This window comes from Oratosquilla oratoria, chromosome 19 (genome assembly GCF_046742065.1).
Source record: "Oratosquilla oratoria isolate Oo_2021 chromosome 19, ASM4674206v1, whole genome shotgun sequence".
NCBI lineage: Eukaryota > Metazoa > Arthropoda > Malacostraca > Stomatopoda > Squillidae > Oratosquilla > Oratosquilla oratoria.
This window is the reverse complement of record NC_134795.1, coordinates 50,491,716-50,501,715: the sequence shown is the minus strand read 5'-3', so window position 1 is coordinate 50,501,715 and position 10,000 is coordinate 50,491,716. Positions and strand designations below refer to the sequence as shown.

Below are 10,000 nucleotides of genomic sequence, written 5' to 3'. Positions count from 1 at the left end.
AAAAAAAAAATCAGCAAATAAATGGATAACGAAAAATTAAACCAAGAATATATTCAGCGCTCACCATCTGGACGCAGCTGGTCATGACCACGGCCATCGGATGCCACCTGAGCGACAAGGAAAGTGGACGGGAAGAAACCGCGCGGAACGTTCCATGGAACGGAAAAGAGAGTTACCGAGAAATGGAACGGAACGGAACGCCAAATGCAGGAACGGAACGGAACGCCAGGTACCGTAACGGAACGGAAGGGAGCGCCAAGTACCGAAATGGAACGGAACGCCAAGCACTGGAAAGGAACGGAACGTCAAGTAGCACAACGGAACGGAATAAGCAGCGGAACAGAACGCTAAACCCCGGAGAGGAAGAGCGAACACTGGAAACTGTGTGTGCGTGTGTGTATATGTGCATATATATATATATATATATATATATATATATATATATATATATATATATATATATATATATATATGTATATATATATATATATATATATATATATATATATATATATATATATATATATATATACGTTCCACATTAATGCAACGCAAATACCAACAATAGTGATAGTACTGATTAATAATAATGGTCAATAATAATATTAATAATATTGATAGTGATAATACTAATAATAATAATAATAATAATTATAACAATAATGACAACAATAATAATTGATAATACTAATAATAAATAATAAAATTATAATATATAATAAGTAATGATTGATAATTAATAGAAATGATAAATGCGAGGTGATCCGCTGAATCACGACGTGTGCTTAAGGCTCATTTGAGTATTCATTAACAACATGAACATCGAACTTCCTGTCACGCGACAGCTTTGAACCTACTTATTTTATTTATCTATTTGTTCTTATTTTATTTTTATTTTATTTATTCATATATTTTTTCTGTTTATTTATTATTATTATTATTATTATTATTATTATTATTATTAATAGTATATATATTTTTTTCTTTTATTCTATTTATTACGGCCGCCTCTAACGGTGGTATTCTTAAAAAATCATTTCCTTATATAAATCATTGGAAGGAAAAGATTTATATATGGAAAGATTTTTTTTAGAATACCACCGTAAAATTCTTACGCTGGTATTCTTAAAAAAAAAATCTTTCCTAATATAAATTTTATATAAATCCTTGGAAGGGGTAGATTTATATAAGGAAAGAATATTTCTAAGAATACTACCGTAAGATTCTTACGGTAGTATTCTAAAAAAAATCCTTATATAAATCCTTGGAAGGGAAAGATTTATATAATGAAAGAATTTTTTTAAGAATACCACCGTAAATTCCCTCGAGGTAAACATCTTCATAGATTTTTCTTTGTCTGACTTGTTTTGTACCTGTTGATCATTTTCCTTTCGTTCACTCCATCTTCGGGCGACTTAATTACTTCTGGTTCAACTCTTTTGACAGAGGAAAGAATAGAGATCATTATTTATAATTTTTTATAAAATCTCGTAGTACATCGTGCCTATCACACCAAGGATTTGATCATAAATTCAACAAAAAGTTTAATAAACTCAAGTAAACATTTAGAGACAAAGAAAAATAGAGTATAACTTGTGTAATTGAAACTGACTCTTCCAAAAGTATAAGAGAAAAAAATACTATAACATCATTTGGGGGTTTATGTCGTGTGAGGAGGGAGGGAGGGAGGGGGAGGGAGAGGGGAGGGGACAAGGAGAAAGGGGGGGGGAGAAAAAGGAGGGGGATGGGATGAGAGGGAGAAGGAGAGGGGGGAGAGGGTTGGAAGGATGGGACTACCACGCCCCTTCTCCCCCCACCCCCATCCCGTTCACCCCCACCAACCCAAGACTGTCTCATTGACAAACAAGATATGCATCAAAGTGGGTGGAGTATGGGGAATGGGGGGAGTGGGGGGTGGGGAGGGTAGGGAGAGAAATGGGTGTGGGGGGGGAGTAGAGAGAAACGGAGATGATATACGGACCGAGGCTGATGATAACTATCAACAAATGCTGTCTAGAAGAAATCTTATCATTTGCAAGGCGACAACAATGCAAGAAACCACGCTCAGTATTCCGTCTGCATATTGAGGAATGAGTTGTAGTACATCTGAGTTTATGTAGATAAGTGGAAAAAGTACGAATTGTAACAAGAAAAAAAGTCTTTTTGGTCCATGACATGGATGCCAATATATATATATATATATATATATATACTAAGAGTTTTTTTCTCCACCATCCCTTCTTCTCTCTCATCTTAGCTCCTTCTGGATGATGGGTCATCCCTATATCTCGCCCACTGCCCCGGGTCAGAAGCAATGCAGCAAGACACAGCACATCTATAGCAAGGCCACTTCACTTAATTGGCGACCGCCCCCCCACCTCTCCGTCCCCTTATGCAGAAAAAGAGAAGACGGGAAGAAATCCCTTCGGGCTGCGTCCTGAATATCATCCACACATAAGCACCCGTCCCTCCCTTTCTTGCATAACAGCATCATCTATACACGGCCACTCTCCACTCATTCCTATCTTCTGCCTTCTCCCTTCTTTGCTCATCAGACACTCCCACTCTTGCTCAACGCAAGGTTGACTTGGCAGAATGGCTCACGACGTACGCCACACCCTGAACGGACTTCTTCAAGCGCAGGGACTATAGACGAGACCCAACCCTCTTCCCATGTTTTCAGTCGAGTGCGGAATTCACCAGGGCAGCTCCTTGGTGACGTCATCGATTATGTTTTATGACGTTCTATGACGTCACAATATTTTGTTCCGTTTTCATCAGTGACGTCACAATATTTGGCGCAATCTCCATCAATGACGTCACAATCTTTGGCGCCCTTTCCATCAGTATCGTCATAATATTTGGCGCCATTTCCATCAATGACGTCATAATGTTTGGCGCCATTTCCATCAATGACACCACAATATTTGGCGCCATTTCCATTGGTGACGTTACAATATTTGGTTCCATTCCCACCAGTGACGTCACAATAGTTGCCGCTTTTCCAGTAACGTCACAACATTAGGCGTAATTTTCATAAATGACGTCACGATATTTGGCGCCATTTCCATCAATGACGTCACAATATTTTGCTCCATTTACATCAGTGACGTTAGAAAATTGCCGCCATTGTCATCAGTGACGTCACAAATACGTATTTTCCATAAAAAGACCACACAGGCGACGCAGCACAGACCAAACTAAGGCGACCATAGGGCACCCGAAGAACGAGTGAGCTTATGTGACCCAGGTGATACTAACGACCAGACGACTCTGCGGTACTGGGTACGGTTCCCTAGCCCAGTGTTTCTCAACCTATACATCGACTGTATATTCATGGGGCCTCTTTATACGGGATCAGATAGGATCTAGTCACTTTTCCTAAGTATTTGGGGATAGAAACGTATATTATAAAAATCATCACCACATTCTGAGAGACGCAATTATCCCGGTAAAAAAAAAAATATATATATATATATATATATATATGTATATATATATATATATATATATATATATATATATATGTATATATATATATATATATAAGAATGGTCATCTTGATTAAGGCACGCTGGGTAATCATGAAAAAAACTGTCATGACAATATTAATTGTAACATATTCAACTCCGCGAAACCTTTGGGAGTTTCTGCGGAGACCCTCTGGCAGTCCGCGGACCCCCGTTTGAGAACCACTGTGACGTCGCCGGTCACCTAGTTCCCGGATGACCGGCAACCCTGTTCACCTGAACTTGCCTCAACCTCCGGCTCGAGTAGCGATGTTCTATACACACGGGGAATGATAATAATAACAATAATTACAATAATGTTACATGTGGCAGTTGTCTGTTTATACAACACTATCCAGTGTCGGCGATGCACGAGATACAATTCTGCTGCCGATTACAGAAAAAAGTAATTATATTATCTATTCTTTTTTTACCTTCAACATTTTTTCTGCTCTCCTGGGCCGTAAGGTTGCTTTCAGCTGGCGAGGAAGAAGAAAAAGAAGAAGAAGAAGCAGCGATGGCGTCAACAAAACAAACAAATCACGAAAATGTGACGTCACACGGGCAAGCGTGACGTCACTCAAGCAAGAGTGACGTCACTAGATAAGCGTGACGTCACTAGGTACGTAATCACAGATCCATCTCGCATGAATCTCAAAGCTTTTACATGCTGATAAGAACTGCACAAGTGATAACAGAACGTGGAAAGAGGATGGGGAGAGGGGCAGAAGGGAAAGAGAGACAGCACTTTCTTACTGAGGTCTTGACAAATAAATAAATAAAAAATCCTCCGTTTTTATAATTACTTAGGAAACGTTTCGCTCGGTACTATTGTCGCTCAACGATGATCGTCAAACGATTGTCTAGAGCACTTTTTTTTTTTTTTTTTTTAATGATGGGGCTGTTTTGCTGCCGCTACTCGCTAAAAACAATGGGTTGGTTTGACGAGCATCGTTGAATCATGAACGATCATCGTTGAATCATGAACGATCATCGTTGAGCGATAATCGCATTGATCAAAATGTACCTTTAAGACTCAAGGTATCTGTTGTGTACTGAACGATTTCTACAAGATTCCCTTCACGTTTTCATGAAGACATAGATTGTGTGACGAAGAAAATGATCTCGTTCATCTTTTCTCCTTGCAGCCGTGTCGTCACAATCAAGATGATTCGAGGCAGTGGAGGAGATGTGAAGCAAGAAATGGATTTCCGGGTGGAGAAAAAGAAGGAAAAATAGTGAAAATGAAAGATACATGATGAGGAGGAGGAGGAAGAAAGGAAAAAAAGAATGACAAACAATATGAGGAAGAGGAAGAGAAAAAGAAAGGTAATAGGGAGGAATTGGGATGTGAAGAAGAGGAGTGGAGGATTGGTGGTGTCAAATGTCCGGCTGGCTAATGTATCCGGTACTAACTCCACCGAAGTTAAGAAGAGATAGAAAAATAAGTAATAAGCCAGATAAAAATATAAAATGGGGACGATGAGCTTGAGGTAAGTACACACATACAAGGACAAGTACACCCTTCACACTATCGACCGCGGTGATTCTATTCCAGTATCACGCAAACACTTCTTCCTTTTTTTCATTTGAAAGATCTATTTTTTCTGTGAAATGGTTATGACAGATTAGGTTAGGTTAGGCTAGATCAGATTAGGGTTAGGAGCTATTGGAAAAAGGAAGTTTCATGTTAGATATCCGTGTTTGGGTGATTCTGGAATTTTAACTAAAGACTTCGTGTCCGGCTCTGTCTCGTACCTGTTAGGCTGCCTTGAGTACAATTCCGGCCTAGTTGGTACAGCTCCAAGTTGCCGCCTGAATTGGGAATCCCAGCTGTAACCTTGGTGACCTCCTCCTCCTGCCTCTCCCCCTCCTCCTCGCCTCCTCTTCACCTCCTCCGTCTTCTTCCTCTTCTTCGTGACGACCTCTCCTCCTCCTCCTCTTCTTCTTCTTTTTTAGTCTTCTACAGGAAGGACACTCTGCCAGGGTTGTGACGACACGTGGTTCTTGGTGACGTGACAGTGACGTGTGACGCTGGAGTATGCCGTCACACCTGGATGTGACGTTTAGAAACTGGATTTTATGTCCAAAGTAATCAACGCGGATTCTTGAGTCCACATTCGTATGTTATATGGGGACGGGGGAGGAGGGTTGTCTATTTTTAAATTATTTTTCCTTTTTTTTTATTAATTCAACTTCGTCTTTTCACTCTTTTCTCCTTCTCTTGTGTAATTCACCATTACCCTTCCTTTGTTTTGTCTGTAGTAACGAGTGTTGGGTATTCAGTTCACTATCCAAAGTTCAGTGCATTTTTTTTTTTCAGTGAGCGACAACTTCTTTTCAGTCCACCTATACCTTCACAGTCGATGACGCAATTCTATTCTTGGCACTATTCCTTGAGTGGCAGAAAGGTTGTTTGTATGACACAACGTGACTCTGAGACATGTGACACGCGACACGCCACGTTCCCCTCACGAGCCAGCAACCAGAAAGACAATCCTATCCCTCCTCTCACTTGCAGAATAAACAAACTGAAGCAGATGGTTGGCTGGCGACGATGCCGGGGTGCACGCGACATGTCGTACTCAAAACATATCGCCTCTTTTCTCTCCTTTGTTGTCACACAGTCCAGCTGACACATCAACGTACAAAAACGTCACATCGATAATATATTTTTATTTCGTAAGAGAATACTGATTCTTTGACAATCGGGCGCACGCGATCTGCTATGCTTCTACGTCTGGCAGCTAATGCAATGACAGCCACTTGCCCGGTCCAGTGGTGTGGCAGAGAAGGGCGCAATCATACCATGGGCGCGGCAGCCCACAATCATCATGCGCACACCCACGCCCATCACGCCTACGATCGTCATCTCACACATACACATACACACACGCACACACACAACCTTATCAGGGTCCTTTGTGGAAGATACGCGAGACAACGTCCAGAATTTTCCTTGGCGTCAACAGTGTCTCATAACACACGCGACCAATGCTTCTTTCGCGTGTTTTTGTATGCCTACAGGATAGGCTGGTCATTGCCCCATTCCTCCTTCGTGCTTGCGTGGAATAGCAACGTCATTTGACCAACAGGGGCACTCCTACAATGACAGACCAATTATTTGCATCGCGAAGGCAATTTTGAAAAAATTCGAGTCCTCATAATTAGCGCATCATAAGCTCTGGACTTTCATGCGCAAAGGTAATAGTCGTCGATCACGAGTCCAACACGTAATTCACGACTGTGTCGAGGAATGTTTCATTTCAGTGATCACTACCTGGTTTAGTTACTAAGTCTATTCCATTCGTTAACCACTCTATTGATGAACCAGTTCTTGTCTAATTCCTTTTTAAACCTAATTTGGTATATTCAAGATTCCCTGTGATGAAATAGTTATTGAATATGATGAATGAATATATCTGTGTATATGAAGTGTTGTCACGATGTGAATTGTTAATCCTGTGGATTAGTTGGCGTAACTCGATTGCAAGAAGATTACGAGGCACGTGGGAGGTTAAGATAACCTGTTCGCTTTATGGTTATTGTTTATCTGTTTCAGTTACATCTAATTTTACAATAATTTCATTTTTTATGTTCTATTATCACACACACACACACACACACACACACACACACACACACACACACACACACACACACACACACACACACATACACACACAACTAGTGGCGCAGTTGGTAGAATTCCCGGCTGCCACTACGGAGGTCCGGGTTCGAATCCCGCCCAGGGCTGAAATGATTACAGTATCCCTGCGCTGCGGGTTGTTACTCCAACTCTCGTGGGTGGGGAGTTGGGTATGTGTGTTCGTGTAAGGTCACAGCATTACCAATAGATCGGTCATATACGAGCTCTGAGTTCTCTTCCGAGAGGGAAATAGCTGTCGATCACGAGTCCAACACGTGATCCAAGACGATGGTGAATCACACACACACACACACACACACACACATATATATTTATATATATATACATATATATATATATATATTATATACATATATATATATATATATTCTGCTTTCTGTTAGGGCATAACCTTGTCTTCCTGCTGGAGGCTCATCCTTATGTAATGGAGATTACATCAGATTACATTGTATTCAAACAGCTTACAGCGTCAGAGCGTGCCGGTATACTTTCGGATCATACCGAGACATCGAATACAGAAATAACAAAACAAAAACAAAAAAAGTGACAAAAAATAAAATAAATAAACAAACATATACACATAAACCATTTACCTAGATGACCGGAAACATTAGAAAATATTACTTTGGTGTTTGTTCAAGTGAATCATTAAACTTGAGATTGAATATTATCATATTGTTCTGCCTCTATGGAATGCGACCCCTCTTCTCCTCATATCCGAAGTGAATGGGTCAGGTTTTTCAGATTACGGAAGTGCAGACGCTTCTCGAATATTCGACTGACAAACTCTCAGACTTACAAAGGCCTCAAGCCTACTTTACCAATTTCAAAGGTAAGGTATCCGACATTAAAGTATTCGCATTACAATTTATTTGTGTTTTATGTATCATTAATAATATGTTTTAGGATAAGAAAACATATATTGACTTTATATCATAATTATGCATTTAGATTTGATTACTTTAATGGTATCAAACTGTCAGGAAGTAGATTTAATTTGGAAGTGAGTAGAAACAACTTCGCCAACCGTGTAGTAAATGAATGGAATAAACTTCCTGCAGAGGCAGTGCAATGTAGTTCAGTTCGAAGCTTTAAGATTCATTTAGATAAGCACCTAAGCAATATACTCTAATGCCGGTCATTTAATTTTTTTATCAATCTATTTATTATTCATGTTTATTTTCATTTTTATTTATTCATTATTCATTATAAATTATTGTTCTTTTTTTGTGTTTGTTTATTATTTGTCATTATATATTTATTTTTTTAATTTATCTATTCTTTTCTCGCATCCGACCTAATTATGGACCAAAAGGTCTTTTGTCGGCATAATTTTCCTTCGTAATCCTTTGTAATATTAAAGGACGACTTACGAATACTTCGAGGTACGAACGGCCGTTCGGAATGCAACTCGTTCGTAAGTAGAGGAATGTCTGTTTACATAAGAAGGAAATAGGCAAGAATTGGTTTACTAATAGGGTGGTCGACGAATGGAATAAACTTAGTAACCATGTAGTAAGCGCTGAAACTATCAGTTGCTTTAAAAAACGATTAGACAACTTTATGGATGGGGTTGACAGGTGGTGATGGATACGGAGCTGCCTAGTGTAGGCCTTATGGTCTCTTGCAGTCTCCTTTATTCTTATGTTTCTTATGAGACTGTCCTGTCATCTACACATACACACCTTTCTCAATCTCCATTCCGTTACTTAATTGATAAATTTTCATTCCTGGAGGAATGAATGTAGTAAGTATACAAGATCCAAATAAATGATATCCGGGTGATTATGAAGTTCGGATGTGGAAGGACCTAGGTATCCGGTGAATTTTTCGAACTCAATTGTTCGAGAGAAAATTGCTCGAAAAATAATTTCGCGAACTGTCAACTGCTCGATTAATCATATTGCTCGAAAGTAGCGGTTGTAACAGCGCGGAAACCGCGGCAGTACCACATAGTCAAGGAAAAGCTGCGCGGTTGTGTGTGAACGCTTCCACTGACTAAGCCCTAGCCAGACGAGCGGGTTGGCCGCCGCGGGTGCAAAGCGGGTCAGCCGCCGCGGAACCGCTTTATATTGATTCCTATGTATAAACCTCTCGTCTGACATAGCCAGGCGGGCTGGCCGCGGCGGTTTCAAGTGGGGAAATGCGTCTCACCCGCCGCGGTCAGGCGGGTAGACCGCCCGTGTGACATCAGCCTTACTGAATATGAACAACCGCGGTTCAAACCGCTGGTGTGAACAGGGCCTTACTCTAATCACAATCAGTCTGAGAAAACGTCAAATATTTCCTTAAAAGATTCGTTGTTATTCAGTGTCATATTTCTCGGGTTCTCTGGTACTTATGGTGAATTAGAATATGTAACTCTTATGTTTGAAATATGACTGTGTCCTAGTTATGTTTGTTTATCACAATTAGCCATCCGATTTTTTTCCATTATTGGTGGGTTGGAGAACGAAGTTGTCCACATACTATACATACATACATACATACATACATACATACATATACCAAAGGCTTTTTTCCCCCTTACACGGGAGGTAGCCAAAAGACAAAGGCATAGAAACCACTCCCACCATTTCCATCCCCCATAGATACTCCACTCCCCTCTACCCTCTTCCCTCCCTCTTATCTTGGCACCTCCTGGATGACGGACCATCCCTGCATCTTGTCCACTGCCCTGGGTCAGAAGTAGTGTCGCAAGATATACTATAAGCACTGGAAGACTGATACATAACAACAAATATGGGGCTCAGTATTTTTTTTTTTATCCTGGTCATGGACGTGACAACCAAAACAACACACACAAATAATTTTAATGAGA

At 40.2% G+C, this 10,000-nt stretch overlaps 1 protein-coding gene across 2 annotated transcripts in view; it reads right to left on the bottom strand.

Annotated features, from left to right (window-relative positions):
* LOC143035876 (uncharacterized) overlaps positions 1–6,022 on the bottom strand; it is a 356,485-nt gene extending 350,463 nt beyond the window's left edge. For both annotated transcript variants that reach the window (XM_076202989.1, XM_076202987.1), the window contains exon 1: positions 5,268–6,022. The gene's annotated coding sequence lies outside the window, so the exon portion shown is untranslated. The remainder of the gene's footprint in view (positions 1–5,267) is intronic.
* Between the last annotated feature and the right edge of the window lie 3,978 nt (positions 6,023–10,000).